At 35.1% G+C, this 18,736-nt stretch overlaps 1 long non-coding RNA gene across 3 annotated transcripts in view; it reads right to left on the bottom strand.

Moving 5' to 3' along the window:
• The window catches only part of LOC140698149 (uncharacterized), a 181,271-nt gene extending 170,651 nt beyond the window's left edge, over positions 1 to 10,620 (bottom strand). For all 3 annotated transcript variants that reach the window (XR_012075695.1, XR_012075696.1, XR_012075697.1), the window contains exons 1-2: positions 10,539 to 10,620; positions 10,300 to 10,371 (exon numbers count right to left, since the gene is read on the bottom strand). This is a non-coding gene — a long non-coding RNA (uncharacterized lncRNA). The remainder of the gene's footprint in view (positions 1 to 10,299; positions 10,372 to 10,538) is intronic.
• Positions 10,621 to 18,736: the final 8,116 nt, after the last annotated feature.

Here is an 18,736-nt window from a genome sequence, read left to right as displayed (position 1 = left end):
TAGGGTAGGTCGAAAAATCACTTTAAAGATGGCACCTCTTAGGGAGTAATGGAAATGTTAGCTATCTTGATTGTGATAGTGGTTTCATTGGTGTATACACCTATCAAAATTTGTCAAATTGTACATCTGAAATATGTGTAGTTTACTGTACAGGAACAAACCAAAAAAAAAAAAAGAGAGAAGAAGAAGAAGAAAAAGAATATGAGAGACCCAAATGTAATCAGACATTATAGCCAGGAAATCCAGAGAGTGAGGGAAAAGAAGAAAAAGATAATTGCTGTATTTTGTGGTGAATAGAATATGGTGAATTTTAATTCTGGCAACACAGCGGGTGAAACATTGATATTACTGGGTATATCCTATCAGAGAAGGAAAGGAATTTCTAGGGGAAAACGCTCAATAAGAATTTTTTGGGGAAAAAATGGTTTTTTTTTGTTTTAGAACTATTCAAACTTTTTCTCCATCAGGCACACAGGACAGACCATGAGAATCCAAACACATATTCACTTCTGTAACATGACAGCTCATGTTGGAAAGCAATTATCCCAGCTCTGCCACGAGCTCCCAGCACAGGGGCATCTGGCTACCTCACTCTGCACACAACGTAACAGCTACATTTTTTCAAATGCAGAAGTCCATTTTTCATATTAAAAGCAATATTTTCTCATGTTAAACTTCTATTAATTCTTGTTTTTACATGACACTTAAATTAGTTTCTGACAGATACAATTCCATCTACGTAGAACAGTGTATCAAGCTGATGTGTTTGGAGTGAGAGGCGCAGTCAGGAGAGGACACTTTTATCATGTTTTACATTTGATTGTTTATGCACGACAGTGCATTTAAGTTGAGATTCAGCAAGCCAGTTGCCAGAGATTTAAAGCCTGGCAAATAGCACATTCTTTTCACAAAATAAAGAGCGTGCAGGCACCCACACCAGCTTACAAGTTATTCTTTATGAACAACAGAATTGCTTTTTGCCCATTTCAGACAGAACCCTAAATGTCCCCAGCACGGCAAGAGACAGCCCAGGAAGCAGAGAGAGCTTAATATTCCAGCCCAGCTCACTGGAAACAGCCACCACACAAAAAACTAAAATGACAGAGCAGTGTTCTGTAGAGCAACATGATTTGTCTGCTTTAAATGGAGAATAATGGTTTTAAGTTTACAGCAGAACTAAAGGGCTCAATTACTATTCATGGATTCTGAATTGTTCTACTCTGAAAACTCCTTCAGCATGAAATGGTCATCAAAATCAATGCATGAAACCATAGAGAAAAAACACACCTAATTTCCCCTATGAATAAAGGACTTCCCCAATTTAGATGACTGGGGGGAAAAAAAAGTCACCAATTCACACAAATTGATCTTAGGCAGTAGGACTAAACACTTTAAAATAGTAACTTTTGGCTAGATGTTGAGGGGTCGAAGAAAACACGTAAGATGGTAATACGTGATCCCATTTTTACTTGTACAACTAGCACTAATAAAAGTGGACTACCCCTCCTATTTATTGAAGGCTTTACTACTGAGCCATCATCAATTTTCTTAATCTTCAGAAACTATGCTAACACTTATCTAAAATATATGGACATACCTTTTATGAAAACAGAGCTGTTGCCATTGGAACTGAGTAGAATTTCTGGGGATGACAGTGTAATAATAAATTGACAAATATATCACTTCTTTAACTATGCTTATAGCCCCAAATAAGGAGCTGTTGACTAGCTTTTACGCTGTGGAACTCTAGAGATGTAAAGGAAGTATTCAATAGTGAAAGAGTTGATAACCCTTTGGGTATCAGAGCTGAATGACTTTTGTTTGCTTTATTTTTTTCTATATATTTATTTCTCCCAATAGTATCATGGTTTTCTAAGATGATGCACAAAAGTGAGTGACCTGCTTCCCTAATCATATATTTAGAACAACAACAAAAAAATGCTTATTAATGTGTGAAATATATTGATTTTGATTGTTTTCCCCCTGTATTACCTCATAAGTATAGTATTATCTGAGAAATATTGGTAATAAACTAAGGTAAAAATGCATCCCTTATGTACTGACTTGTGTAGGGGGGGAAACTTTAGCTTTTATATTGACATTGGCAAAATTTCACATGGACTCTTATGGACTATAGTTGCATTTCATTTACCATATTAAAAAATGTCAAATCCTAAAACCAGGCAAAACACTATTGGTGTTTTTTTTCATTTTGTAGGAGAACAATAAAGTCCTGAAGGCAATTTGAAAGCCTTAGTTAACCAGCTCCTTCTGTTTGCATATTCAATCCCTCAATGTAACATATGCATAATTTTATCATCATTGTGTGCCATCTGGAGTATACTGATTGAACTGCAGTTTGAAAATGAGGGTTAAGAGATAATTTGGTTTTATACATTTAGAACTGAAATGTCTCTCACAGAGCAGAACAGAGTTATTTAAAAACAGAACTATGACTAAAAGATGAAAATATATTCCATAAATTCAAGAAAACCAAGGAAGACAATTAAGCCCTTTTGCTTTTTTACTTCAAGCCTTTTAGAATTTTTAATAACACTGGTATTCTAAGGGAATTGTGGTTAAAAAAAATTGTACTTCCCTTTTAATGTAATAATTATAAATAATCTTTCAAAGTACTTCACACATTTGATTTAATTTATCTGGGAAGATTTAACAGATTATCAACAAACAACATCAGCTAAGACACTTCTGTGTAAGCAATTTATTCTTTAACTATAGTATCACTTGATATTAGGTCAAAAATTAGCAGAAATTTATCAAATTTGAGCATCCCAGCTGAGAGCAATTGCATTGAAAGCACATGAGGACCATACTTAAAACTGACAATAGTTCAACTTCAGAATTTTTACCTTCAATTTCCACCATATTATATCAAGTGAAACACTTTATATAAGCCATTTTAATATGGAATTATTTCATGTATTTATAAGAATAATAACTTCGCATGTCCTCTCTTATTCAAAACTTTTACATTTATTTCTTTTTTGAATTTTTCTGATTTAAAAATTTTTCTAATTTTCTTTTTTTTTCACATTTTCTAATACCACTGAATGGTTGAGCCACCATATTCTAAGGGATGTACATATCAAATTACATTCTCAAAAGTATAGCCATCAAGAAGGAAATTACACAACCTAGGCTTGCTTAAAAATCACTAATTTTTCAAAAGGTTTTAGGTGGTTTAAGGCTATTTGTCTTCCCATATAATACATGCTATTCTATTGTGCGTATGGAAGAGGACTTTTGAAACATAACCTTCCCTAAATTATGGATTCCCAAATTTACGTAAAAATGAACTCCTATTACCAAGTGACTACCTCCCTGGATACTGCTTTCCTGCTTAAAGGGTGACCTCTGAGCTTACTCCTTCACAATTGGAAACTTCTCCCTCTCCTCAACCTCTCCCATGATAGTTTTCTGGAATACTGTTTTCCTGTTATGATTAATTTGCTCAGCTCACAGAGCAGATATGGAGGCATGTGCTTAAATGCTTGAACTGTGAATTAAAGAAGAGTGTGAGTGCAAGTTAGTGGACACCACGGCAGTCCGGGCCACTGAGTGAGGCAGTTCACTGCTGAGCTTCCCCCTTACTTGCCCAGAAGAGCAGAGAGGAGCAGGCATCTCATCTATTACTATCCCGTCACAGAACATGACATTCTAATGCAGTCAGTGGGGACTCACAATAAACTCAAAATCACACTAAATGCCTCCCTGGTATGACAATTGATTACATCTCTTAACCTTTCTGCATCTGTGGTACCATCTGGAACATTCAGTGCTTATGTTTCTTGCACACAAAGAACAGGTACCAGCCTATAGCTCCAAGTACATTCTCAATCCCTTTACTGTAAGCTATAACAACAATAGAAATAAAAAAGAAACAATAGCCAGAATCATCTTGGTTTCACAAGAGGTGAAATTTCAAAGAAAACAAGGCACACACCCAATAACTAATATTTTATAGAATAACTAATGTAGAATTGTCAATTTGAAAAGCTATCAATTCACTCTTGGGAAATTTATCCAGACATAGAAGAAAAAAGGACATCATATAAGGAACTAATATGTGCCAGAGGCTTTACATACATGATATTTAATTTTCTCCTAAGTACTGGGCACTTATGTCCTATACTAGTATAAAGTTAAGACTCTGAAATGTTAAGTAACTTGATTAAGGCTACACAAACATTTAATTTTGGAGCTAAGATTCCAACCCAGTTCTACTCCCAGAGCCATTGTTCTTCCTTCCACATCATTAAATTTAATCCAGTTTAATATATATTAATCCTTTTGACAAATATTCATTAAATACTATACAATGTGTTAAGAACCTCTATTAGTTGCTGAACAAAATAGCAGATACCTTTATTATACATAAAGAATTGTGCTAAGTAAAGGATAAATTTTGTTCAAAGCAAGAGTTTAGTACAGGATTTTCTCACTTGGGGCCATATTATACTTTGTTGGGGTTTTCCTGTGCATTGTGGAATATTTAGCAGCATTTCTGCCATCTACTCACTGCATGCCGGGAGCACTCAGCCTCCAGACATTGCCAAATGTCTCCCAGGGGCCAGCTGTCCCTACCCCACCACCACCATTGAGTATCATTGATTTAAAGTAACGTGGATAGACAAGTTCTTGTAAAACATATTAAAATTGTAAAGTCCTGGGGAACAGGATCTGTCCTAATATTTTCTGAAGCAGTTAATTTTGTAGCTCTTCTCACAATGAGACCTGTGGAAAATTCTGGCTGATAAATGAATAAATGAATGAATGAGTGAAAAAATGACCGACCAAGCCACCGGCAAAGTACTTCTCCTACGGTGGAAAAGTAGCATAGTGAACTAAAAATAAGCAGGGAAGATCTGGGTTTGTTTTCCTCTTTTAGACTTCCTGCACTAGTTCCCAGACAGAGGAAAAACAAAAAGTGTACACGAAAAAGTGTTACCCAAGTTGGCACACACTTGTGGCATCACGTGCTGAGCCCTCTCTTTTCTCATTTGCCTTATCCAGGTTCCTGGTATCTAGGCAGCCATACTCCCATGTGCCACCACCAACTGTGAAATGTGGCAGAAATTCACAAAAATTGCCTTTTCCCTAAAATAGAGGGGTTATAACTTTAGCCTTTGATAACATCATTTTCATACTCTTGCATTTCTAGTACCTTCCTATGTTAAGAAAAAAAAAAGCTTTATGGGGACACATAAGAAAACTCAGAACCCTTGATCTCTGTGATCTGTGAGGAAGCCTTTTGTGAGTGACGGCTGGTGCTGTCCTGACCCGCACTTAACTGGTGTGGCAATTACAAACTATTGCTATGCTTGGGCATATGAATTTATAGTGACTTCCACTTCCTCTCTATATTTACTCATAGGTAAAATTTTAATAAGGAAAGATGCAAGAAAAGATGGAGAAAATGAATAGTACAATATGTCTGTATTGCACGTGAGTGAGAAGGACACAAGAAACCATTTTCTGAATACTGATCTAATAACAATATCTAATAGCAAGATCCAATATGAAATCAAAGGACAAGTCAAGTACAGGGCAACAAGCATATCCACCTTAGCCACATAGAAAAACAAGCACCAGGTACATCCTATGAATAGCAGCAATCTGTTTTATGGTAAAAACAGACACTGTTGAGTTTTACACTGTCGGGAATTCCACACTGCATTATTTAATTCATTCAGCAACTTTCAAGGGCAAGGAGAATGAGAACTAGAACGTTTACCATCAAGCCCTTCCTAGGAGGACACAGGGGACCTTGGAGGCTTTCTCTCAGGCTTCTGTTTCATGCCCCAGATCTCAGAATCAGCTCTCAGGTGTCAGTGAGTGTCTCTGCAGTAGCATATCGGTGGGGCCCACAGAGGACACTTAACTTCAGTACTTAGAAGACATTTGTTCAAAAAATGGTCTCCAGCTATTTCCTATGAGCAGGATTCTGATGGTAGAGGGTTGCTGAGGCTATGCCAACTTGGAGCAGGATCAAATCATGTCCAAGCTAACGGAGAAATGAATCATAATCTCCCAAGCAAGAGCACACTGAAGAGGTTCTTTTGTCAACTGGAGGAGTATGAGAACACTCTGGGAGCTACCGTCCATGTACCTGTTGGTTAGCATTGCACCCAGACTTCTTTGGTCTCCCAAGTTGATGGCAGAAGAGTCTATAAACTCCATATTCAAACTGTTTCCCACTTGTCAGGCATATTTCTGAGTCACTTACTCATTTGTCATCTTTATTCATAGCAAGATGTCCATTTCTGACAATGCATTGCTTTTCAGCATGAAAAGCGAACACTGCTGCTTAAACATGGGGGAAGTTCCATTTCCAACAGTTGAAAGAAACGACAGCATTTTTAAACTCATCAGAGGAGAAAAGGAGGTTTGCAAATTGTCACTTTCCTGCTGTTCTACAAAGTGCATTACCTAAAGATTATAAATTCCAAAGATTATGGAAACCATGAGACTTTATCAGGAGACACAAAGAATCATGCCTTTCAAAAACTGTGTTCAGCAGCCTCAACAAACCACCAATGAATTACAGTCATTTATGAAAGTCTACACTGCTGTGTCGGGCAGGGACCCAAGTACAGTCAACTATCTCAAGGCCATGGTACCTGTGTGCAGGGGTGAGTGACTACCTTGTCCTTCTCCAGCCTCTGCTCCTGTAACCGCACTGCTGGCTGGCACAGGAAGAATCCAGCTCATTTGGCCCCTGTCTCTTCTAGTCAAATAGAGGGCTCTCTTTCAAACAAGTGACAGCTTTGGTGGGCATCTAGTCTGGACAGCACATTTGCATTACTGCTGCCAAGTGTACAGCTCCCTGCAAAGGAAACAGGATACTATTTCCTAGGCAAAATGCTGTGCTCTTTTTTTTTTTCCTGAGAAAAAGCCCACGTGAAGTCAACAAAAGGGAAGGGATAAGAGAAATGTGGAAGCAAAATAGAACGTGTGACTGACATCGATGCAGAAGGCCTGCAGCTGGCTGAGACCTTCAATGGGCTCCAGGCTCAGAGGGGCTTTTTATTTCTTTGTACTTCTCAGAAAAGGTTAGAATGATTCCAGGATGATCTCTGTTTTTTTCCTCCACCAAATACCTTATTTCTTGAAAGCATGTTGTAGAAGAGAGACAGGAGAGGCCAAAGTAGGAAAGAAAATGGGAAGAAGCATTCTGCCTGTTTCTCTTCCTCCCTCAGCTCCTTGGTGACTGGGGGAAACATGGCTCAAAGAGACAGAGATTTTCAGACTATTGCATTTTAAGACCATTTTTTGTTTCACTAAGTCTTTGGTTTTTAGTCGACTTCTGTTCTTTTTTTCTTCCTGGTCATTAAACGTTGCTGCTCAGCCATTTCTATTCTCATCACATACATTCTCTAGGCAACTTGTCCACATCCAGAGATCCAACCACTATCCATCTACACCAGGAGTCTGCATACTTTTTATGAAAAGAGTCACATAGGAAGTATTTCTGGCTACATGGGCCGTATGTTCTCGGCCACCACAGGGGTATCTGTGCTCAATTCTGTTGTACAGATGGAAAGCTGCCAGAGACTATTCGTAAACAAATGAGTGTGTTTGTTTCAATAAAATTTTGTTTACAAAAACACTTGGTAGGATGGATTTCGTCTGTGGGCCATAGTTTGTTAATGCCTGATCTATACTAAGAACTCAAAAAAACTTTACCTTCAGTCAAGAACCTTCCATTCAGATACTTTCTAACTGCTATGATCTGAATGTTTGTGTCCCTCCAAAGTTCAGGTTTGAAACTTTAATGCCCAGTGTGGTGGTCTTAGGAGGCAAGATCTTTGGAAGGTGATGAGATCATGAGAGCAGAGCCCTCGTGAACGAGATTAATGCCCTTAGAACAGAGCCCCAAGTGAGCTCCCTTGCCCCTGCTACCAAGTGAAGACAGAAGAAGTCTGCAGCCTGACCATGCTGGCCCTCTGACCTCAGATCTCCATCTCCAGAACCACGAGAAATAGATTTTTGTTCTATAAAAACCACCTTATCTGTGGTATTTTGCTATAGCAGTCTAGACTAAGACACTAATTCATAGTCATCTCTTCCTTGATGTCCCACTGATACTTCAGACCTCCTTCACTATTTTCCCCACCAAATTCTACCTCCGGCTTTTATATTTCAGGGTCTGGCATCACTATCACTTCCATCTCCCATGCCAATGACTCAGAAATTATCATTGACAAATCCTTCTCTTTCTCACCCCACTTTAGACAATTTTGTCAAATTTGCCACCTAAATGTATCCTGAATCTCCCTTTCACATAAACACACTATTGTATTTGTCCTAAAGTAGTATTTTTCCTTCCAGCTTTGCCTTCTTTCAAGCTGCTACAAGTGTGCTATTTGTAAAGTACAAATATGATCATGTTCTGCCCCTGTGCAAATCTTTCAAGAAGTCTCCTGCCTGAAACATCAATCCTAAAAACATTACATGCCCAAGCTTAGACCTCCTTAATTAGAGACTCCAAGGATAATAAATATTATTTCAAATGATAATTCCTCAGAAAGACTGACACTGATAAGCCTGGCACTATCCTACCTTTATATGAAATCCATATTCTTTTATATATCCCAAAAAACCTTCATGATTTAGACCCAGACTGTACCTTAAACCTCATGTGTTTTCCCCAACCCCTTATGCACATGCAAATGATGCCAGTGAACCACTGGATCTCTTTACTTTTCAGAGGACACACTGGCTCCAGACATTCTGTCACTCTTGGACCTCTTTGTTAGAGGAATGCCCTCAGGCTTCTGGGATTGCTTTGTCGGCTCACACAAGTACTAACGAATTAAGGCCCCTGAGGAGCAGCCTTGGACTAACAATTGCAGGAGAAAGAGGATATACATATATATATATATATATATATATATATATATATATATACACACACACACACACACACACACACACACAGAGGCTGTGTTTAGAGCTACCTAGTGGGACTGAGCCAAAATTACTCACTCTGAGCATTTATTCAGTGTTGCACTCTTGCTTAACTTCTGTGATGGCTAGTTTTATGTGTCAACTTAGCTAGGTCACAGTACCCAGATATTTGTTCAGACTGTTATTGGATGTTGCTAGGGAGTTATTTTCAAGTTGAGATTAACATTTAAATCAGTAGATTTTTTACAACATTGTAAATTCACTATGCTTCAAAAAAAGAAAAAAGGAAGAAATTAAATCAAAAGATTTTTGAGTAAAGCTGATTATCCTCCATAATATAGTTGAGTCTCATCCAATTAGTCGAAGGTCTTAATAGGAAACAGCATAAAGTACACTGTGAATGAGGGAATTCTGCCTCCAGACCGGCTTCAGACTCAAGCTGCAGCATTAACTCTTCCTGGGTCTCCAGCCTACTGGCCGATCCTACAGTTTGGACTTTCCAAGCCTCCACAATCATGTGAGCCAATACCTTAAACCTCTCTCTCTTTCCCTTTGCTGTATTTCATATGTGTTATTTCCCTTTTTACAAGATACTCTGTTTTTTTGGTAGCTGAACACAGTAATAGCAACTACCTAAATGGTTAATTATTACAATGTAGGATTAAAATTGAAGACCCTAGAGAAAAGTTGTAGTTAAAACTTGAGGCTGGAGGTGTAGTATTTTGTCACTGTAAAAGACTCAGCTAAAACACTTGGAGAAATTTCATACCTTGGGTTTAAAATGAATGCCGTTTAACATGATATTTCAATAGTTTGTAAAAAAAAAAAAGGTGTATATTTTGTCTTAGTACAGTTGAAAGACAACAGGGAAACTTCTTCATCAATTTCTTATTTATGTGTTGATGTTTATGGAGACAAAATATTTTTCTATTGGAAATATATCAAGGGGAAGCTTTTCATAATCAGCTATCATGGAATCCAAATTATGCTGCATGAAATAGAACATCAGTAAATGAAAGGTACTACCTATTATTCAATTCTTATCAAATAAATTGTTCCATGCTATTAAGATAATGTGGTAATGTAATCTGATTCTACTATCCCTATTGTTTATAAATACTCACATAATGAAAAACATTAATAACCATAAGCAATATATTGTTACTAACTATAATAATATAAAATATAACCAAAGAATACCATTCTTAGTGGTCATAAACTTATACTTAAAAAGATTATATTCTGAAACATCACAGATAATCTAGAACAACACTTGAGTGTTGAAAAAAAATTTCCAACATGATAAAAGGGAAAAGTTTGCTATATCAAAGTTAACACATTAAAAGCAAAAAAGTCTGGCTTACTCACAATTTTTAGTCAGAAGTAGGCTTTTTCACTCCTAGACCACTCAAACATCAGTAGTTGCCAGGAAGTCATGTACTATTATAACATATTAAAAATGAAATTGAGTTATTTAAATGTTATCATCTTTAGCAGTAAGAATGGCAGTCTTTCTAAATAATTGTTTGTTTTTTAACTGAAATGAAGGAAGAGTACACCAGTGATAATGACTGAGCTCGCATAAAGAAAAGCAGGGGCTTTCGTACCATCAAAACAGTCACAGCATCGGAGGAAACTCCCTGACTTTGCTCAGTGTAGAAATTCAATGGGAGATCAGAGGCTAAGCTGAAGCAGAAAGAAAAGAGAATTATTACTTAAGAAGAATTCTCTGTTGTGCCTCTTCCACTAGACAATTTACAAGATCATAGACTGTCATCACAACAACACTGGCAAGAGGTATGGTAATCCCTGTTCTACATAGGAGGAATCTGTAGTACAGATAAACTTAGAAGACAAAAGAATACCCAGGATCACACAGCAAGTAAGGATAGTAATCAGCAGTCAAGCTGAGATCAATCCCACACCAAGGCTCTTACTTTCTACGATCATTCATTCTGCCTTTTGTATCACTGGCAAGCTCAGGAGAGCAGATCCTAAACTCATCTGAATAAGATCCTGTGAATGCAGCCAGGACCATAAGCAGGCACTAAGCCTCTTAGGAGTGAAGTTTACCATCAGTGATTTTGGACTGATGTCAGAATACCATCCCCACTGATTCCAGGCTGGGCTGTCATCCTTGGTTAGTAAGCTTCTTATTTATGGCAGACAATGAGCTATTAGAGAAGGTGAAATTGTCAATGTTTCTGAATGGAAACTTTGAACATTAGAAGTATTACATTTGAGTAAATAAAAGACAGTAAGTCTGAAGGTGTTTATCTAAACATGCATATTTGGTTCATGCTAGATTATTTTGGACAGGACCAAATGTCTTATGAACATTTTTGATAGGATCAAATATCTGCTGATTAGTCAGATGGTGCAAAGATAGTGATGGTACCAAATTATAAATGAATAAATGAAGGGGCACAAAACTTTTTGTCAGTATATCAAAATTTTGCTATTAACACTCTGAACGGCCTTAAGAAAGTCAACCCAACACTTCAGTTTTCAATTTATCTCTGAAATGCAAAATTGGGCTTGATAATTTCTTGCTATTTCTTTATTGTTGCTGTCCTTTCTGTATCTTCTTATTCATTTCATTTGGATTTTACTACCATGTCACATACTCTGAGATAGTAGAGGAATCTCTCTTTTACCTAACATCACCAAAAATTAAGCAGCAAAATGTCAATTTTTTAATGTAGTATAAGTCTTTTATTCATTGAGAGTATTTTAAATTTTATCATATAAACTATTACAAGTATGGGGCAAATCACTCTTTTAAAATAATATTTAAAGAACTCTTTAAGTGTCATCATCTTTATTTCAAATAATCATTTTAAAGCAGGCAAAAAGCTTGGGAATCCAGCGCTACTGCTGCTATTCTGCATTAGCCCATCCCACAAGTGATTTGATGACTCCTCCACTGTCTTTCTCTTTCCTTCTTATCTCTCACTTTGCGATTTCCTTTTGGAGAGTCATAACATAACCATATTTCTAATCTCTTATCCCCCGGGACCTAATTTAAGGAGAATGTAAGTAACTAAGCAAAAATGTAACCATATACATAGACTCAAGACGACTCTCAATGTGACTCCATAAACTTTCACCTTATTTTAATTATAATCTGTTTTACTATTGCTTTTTCTACGAAGTTCAATCTTTTTTCTCTTAATTTAATTCTGCTTGCTAAAGAGAAAATGGACTGGTATGACTTTTCTATTTCAGACACAGAATAGATGAGACAGCATACCTTAGGCAGTGCCTTGGGGAGACTGAGCAATAGTTTAGGATAATGAAACCCAAGCCTTTTTATGATAAATAAAATGATCTTTTATATATATTACACCACATGGGCAAGTTTAATCATTGCCTGTATATCCATATATATACTTACTCACAATTTGTTAACACTGTATAAAAATGGTATTCTTTTTTTAAAATTTTATTTTATTTAGTTACAGTCAGTTTACAATCCTGTGTCAATTTCCAGTGTAGAGTACAATTTTTCAGCTATACATGAACATACATACATTCATTGTCACCACTGTCGCCACTTTTTCACCATGAGCTACCACAAGATCTTGTATACATTTTCCTGTGCTATACAGTATAATCTTGTTTATCTATTCTATGTATACCTGTCAGTATCAACAAATTTCGAACTCCCAGTCTGTCCCTTCCCACCCCTTTCTCCCCCTCAACAATAAGTTTGTATTCTATTTCTATGAGTCTGTTTCTGTTTTGTATAAAAAAGTTGTTCTTAATGAAGCATCTAACTGATCCAATTTTTATTTAAGTCTTTCAGGTCTTGTCCAAGGTTTCTGAGAATTATGTACTATAATATGCTCACTTTGATTTAGTAATTTACTTCTTATTAAATTTGAATAGATTATTTTAGCCATATCACAATGACCAGCCAAAATAAGTGTATTTCTAAATCATAACATACATTTAAAATGCATTTTGTAATGCCCTAAGATAAACTTTCCTATAAATTGCCTTACTTTCTTAAAAAGTTAAATATATATATGTTTTATATATATATATATATATATTTAAGAGATATATATGTTAAATATATATATATATATATATCTTCAGGTTTTGCTGAGGAGAAGAAATCATACTCTTATATAAGATTTATATGTGAATATTTTTAGCAGCCCTCTTCATAATAATTAAAAATTAGAAATGACCCAAATGTCCATCATCAGGTATAACAGTAAATAAAATATGGTATAGACGAACAATAGAATACAACTTAGCAATAAAAGTAAATAAACTACCATACACACTACAACATGGGTGAATCTCAAAATAGGCTGAGTTTAAAAAGTCAAAGAATTGTGTACATGCTGTATGATTCCATTTATGGAAAAATGCTAGAAAATACAAACTGACCTTATGACAGAAAATAATCCATAGTGATAGAAACCAGATCAGAGGTAGCTGGGCTACAGTGAAGGGGGGCAGAACAGAAAAGTGACAAAAGGGCACAATGAAAATTTGGGGGTTGTAGTAAATGTTCACTGTCGTGATTATGACAATGACTGTACAGGCATATGCGTATGTTAATACTTAACAAATTGTACACTTCAAGTATGTGAAGTTTATTGTATGTCCATTATACCTCAATAAAAGCCGTTAAAAGTTTTTGTTTCATTGCAGTCTCACTATCATCCTGTGAAGTAGTATTTCTCCGTTTTACAGTTATTGAAATTGTGGTTTAGAAAAGTTGTATTATTTTTCCATGACTGTACTTTATGTATCTATCACATGGGGATTTAAGTATTTCAATATTTTTATTTTTATATTTTATATTATATATCTATATTAATATAAATATTTTCTCTCACTTGTATATTCCTTCCATGTTAATATTTTTCCTGTAGAAGAACATAATGGATTTAACACAACCTTTACCATATTCAAGAAACTCTACTACTAAATCTGAACAAGTGTCATGTACTATCTATTCTCTGCTTAAATAATATTTCTCAATTTCTTATGCCAAAGATTTATGGTTTCAATGATATCTAACAGACTCCTAGTCCAGTGTCATATAGCTCACCACAAAAATTAGAGGGAATGCATGGAAAATACTAGTTATGCACAGTAGCACTGAAACTTTAACCTAACATCAACCAGTCATCAAAATCTGACATGTCAACAGTATAAAAATAAAGCTAATGAGACCTGTATTAGTGACCCAGTTAATGTGCTATGTACCCCCTGAAACAGAGAAAGCCTTCTGCCCTCAAAGATAAGGTAAGAAGAAAAAGAAGTGTACCTTCTTCCTGACTATTTCAAGATGCAGAATAGCCTTCTGTAGACTGATGAGGACTGCTTTCACTGTAGAGGCCTGACTCTGCACCCATTCCCTCAAATCAGTTAACTTCCATTCTACAAAAAGCCAGGGAAGTGCTGATTCTAACGAATTAGGCACATGGTGGTGCTTTGGAAGATACGATTTACTTGTATTTATACAAGCTGATGTACATGGCATATCACTGACAGAAGTACAAGGACTGTAATTATTATAAATATATAATTATTATAATTATAAGAACTGTAATTTTTCAAATAGTGCCTTAGTTTAGAGCTTCAGAGAATAAGAAAACGCTTTATAGAAAACAAACTTATGGTTACCAGAAGGGGAAAGAGGATGGGGAGAGATATAGATAAATAACAAGATCCTACTGTATAGCACAGGGAACTATATTCAATACCTTGTAATGGCCTATAATGAAAAAGAATATGAAAAGGAATATATATTAATATATGAATCACTATGCTATATACTAGAAATTAACACAACATTGTAAATCAACTATACTTCAGTGAAAAATAAATAAATAAGAAAATGCCTTAGGAAAAGTTTCCATTTCAGTTAAGCAGAACATTTAATGAATTCTACTAAACAAGGGTAACTACTTAGATACCATAAATGTGCTCTCAGGTGTGCATCTGAGAAAAAATATTTCACAACACTCGAACAAAAATAAAGTCAAGGCAAATTTACAAATCTAGTTTATCATCAAATTTTGACTTGAATTTGATAAATTTTTCATCCTTGAAGTATGAATATAAAGGAAAGAAAAGAATGAGTCCTGAATAAAACTACTTCAACACTAGGTAAGTGAAGATTACTTTGTAGACTCAGAAAAGGAAAAAATAAAAAACTCTGAAAGTAATTTACTTCTGGAGTAAGGGGAAAAAACCTAAAAATGGTTATCATTTGTGTTCAAAATAATATAACTAGGCATTTCCATGAAATATGTGCAGTTATCCACAGGAAGAAAACATGCGGAAATGAAAGACAGTAGGACATAACTAAAGACAAGTGAAAGAAACTAAATATTCCTGAGTGACAGAAGGTAAAATTGCCAGGAAGCTAAAAGTTAAACAGTAGAATTAAAGTTTACCTTTTTGGAGTTGAAAGCAAACAATGGGTATTAAAATAGACTTTACTGAATCAGTAAATAAAAAATTTTAGACTATGTAACTGAAAGATAAAATAACAAAAATGACCAGAGAAAATTTAACAGATACAGAGTATAAAGTGAAGGTAAAAACTCAAAACACAAGATGTTTATGAAGAAAAAATAAAACATTAAAACAAAAAATATTTAGAGATACATATCTAAAGAAAACTGCTGTGACTGTCGGGGATGGTACTGTCAAACTGTCCCAGATAATATTTATGAAAAAATAATGATATATAAATCTATTTTCTCTCATTTAAAATTTGAAACTTATAATAAAGTAAAAAATATATATATTATTCAAACAGCTTGCTAGGAAGAAAGAAATTGCTGTGTACAAATAGTAAAATCTGACCAGCTCATGTTTCTTCCCTGCCAGATTAAATGGAAAAGATACAAGAGAAAATTTTAGTGTTGAGAGGAAATTTTGTGAATGTCAAAATTCTGTGCCCAGATAAAGAACTTTAATTAATGAAGGAAACCAAAAGATCATTTTATATAACAGTGACCCAGAAAATATATGGAATTAATTCCATAGAAATGTGCAGCCTACAAGACTAAAACTAAAAAAGACAAACTGTAAGGATAGATAAAAGGGATAAAACACAAAAATTTTAATAGCTTGCTTAAGTATATATAAAATATATATAAAATATAATGGAGTAAACATTAATAACAGAGAATGTGAAAATTATTCATTAATTTATACAATAAATATATAATGAGCAATTAGAGCCATGAACTTTTTTTTTAGTTGCTGGTTATACTGTATTGAATCAAATGTAAGAACCAATGAGTTTGTAGAATTTTATATTTTAGTGGGGGAGACAATATATACTATAAGTATATGTGTTTGTGTGTGTCTGTGTGTGTGTGTGTGTGTTATTCAAGACAGTATTGAGTTCTAAAGAGGAAAAATAAGCTGGAAAAGAGAATGTGAATTGTGGTGGGTGGAAGAAAGTATATATAATGTATTGTATCACAAACAGAATGGTCAGAGAAGTCCTCATGGAGAAGGTGATCTCTGAATGAAGACCAGAAGGAAGTGGCAGAATGTACCATGTGGACATATGAAGGAAAGGTATTCCAGACAGATAAGAGAAATTGCATAGGTCTTGATGCAACAGCATGTCTGCCATTTCTAGAAACAGCAAGGCCCCCAGTGTAGCTGGAGTGAAGGAATAAGAGAGAGTATTATGAGACAGAATCAGAGAAATAACTGAGAGCCAAGATCCAAGATCAAGGCATTCTCACACTGAGATGTTAGAGAAAGAGAGAGAACTAAGAAAATTGGTGGCCAGCAAATTAATAAGAACACCAGGCAAGTGAGGTGTCAAAGAAGCCAACAGAAGAAAGTACTTCAAGGAGAAACAGCTGCTAGCTCAAAAAACAGGAGAACTGAGAAATAACATTGGATTAAACAAATCGGAGGTCATTGGTGACTTTAGCATACAGGGATTGTTGGTGTGATGGAGATAAAATATGATTAATTAGGTTGAAGAAAGAATAGGAAGAGAAAAACTGGAGATAAAAGAGGGAAGGAAGGAGAGAATTGACGTAAGAAGGGAGGAAGAGAGGGAAAACTAATGAACAAAACTCAAACCAGCTGAAGCAAGCTGAACAGTGAACAGATCCTTCTAGCGTGATGTACTAGCTAAGGAGTTGTTATAAAATGCTTCCATGGAATGGGGATGCAGAGAGTTGTCTACAATATTGAGAATAACTGTATTTTCCTTGGACGCCTTTGAGGTCAAGTCAGAAGAGGTCCCATGAGAAAGCTTTTGATGATCAAATACATTTCATCTCAAAAAATTCTTTAAAGGGCAAATGCAGGTGACCAAGAGACAATTTCCAAAAAGTGATTAAAAGAGTCAAGGGAGCTGTGTTTAAAATTAGTCATTAAGGAAAAGGAGCAACTAATTCTCTTTTTTTACAGTAAAATTTATAATAAATTTATAATAAATCAAATAGTGTAATACAACCACGTGTGCATGCACACACACACACACACACACACAAATTCCTGACGGAACAATGTAAAAAAATAGTCAGAAGGCCATTAGACAAATCAAAATAGATAAAAGGACACAAAAGTGATGACGATCCACAAACCCATTTAGAAAGAAAGGATTGATTATTAAATGGTATCTGGCAAATAGGATAAATATTTGGGAGAAATCAAATAAAATGTTTATTTTATACCAGTGATTCTCAAACTTTTGGCATTTATGGAGCACTTTCAATGAGTGCTTATTATTAAAATCCTCCAGATTTTAGAAATCTTAAAAACTATTGTGATTTTTTTTAATTATAAAAATGTTTTAATTATATTTTCTGTCAATGATAAGAATGACATTAGAAGCTTATTCCAAGACAGCTCTCTATTTCTGGATCAAAGTAGAATATATTAAGTCAAAGATTAAGTTTCATATCCAACTAGTTCATTTCTTTACTCTTTATTTCTACTGTATTTGAAAATTCTTACAATTGTGAGTTTCTGAGAAAAATATCAACTGTTTTGTGCTGTGGCAAATTCTTCCATATATCTGTACCAAATATGAATACCACACTTAGGAAAATATTTCTTGCTGAAGATTCCTTTTAGTTCAAAAAATGAGACTAAGACAACAATTGTTGGATATATTTAGAAACCACATCCAAATACGTATCATATTCAAAAGCAGAAAGTTTAAATATTTCAAATTAATAGTGGGAAATAATTCTGAATCAACTATTTGGCTACATTTGATTCTGGAAAGTATTACTTTAAGAAATATGTAAAAAAAATCACTAATTTCGTTCTCTGAGTAGTGAATAATATGATCAAGAAATGAGAAAGAATAAAAAATCTTAACCAAAAGCTACTTCTATCAAGGATTGGAGTCATCAAGGTTTCCTACAACCAACTCTAACATTGTAGTTTTAAAGCTATAAAGTAAGCAGACGGAGCTATTCAAGATAAGGAATATAGTCAGTATTTAAGTGAGTCATTGAACACTTAGAAATAGTCTCCAGTGCTTTATCATTCTTTACTGCAAAAGGCATAAGAGAAGATTCTCCTTGCATAAAGATAGCTGCCTAAGATTAAATCTTTCTAGACATCCTTCTTGTAGATTTAAAAGGAGAATAAATAAAAGTACACATAACCCACACCCACAGTATAACCAGGAGACACAGAATTTGTCAAGCTCTAAGTATATGTAAGTGGGAAAATAAATATCCAAAGCAACAGAGCCAACTCCAGACCTGCATTAGCCAAAAGTTAGGAAAGACCGTACAGAAAAGGTGAGGGATGCACAGGGTACTGGCAGAGACAG

Source organism: Vicugna pacos, chromosome 1 (genome assembly GCF_048564905.1).
Source record: "Vicugna pacos chromosome 1, VicPac4, whole genome shotgun sequence".
Taxonomy (NCBI): Eukaryota; Metazoa; Chordata; class Mammalia; order Artiodactyla; family Camelidae; genus Vicugna; species Vicugna pacos.
The sequence above is the reverse complement of the archived record's forward strand: the minus strand, read 5'-3'. Positions and strand labels throughout refer to the sequence as shown.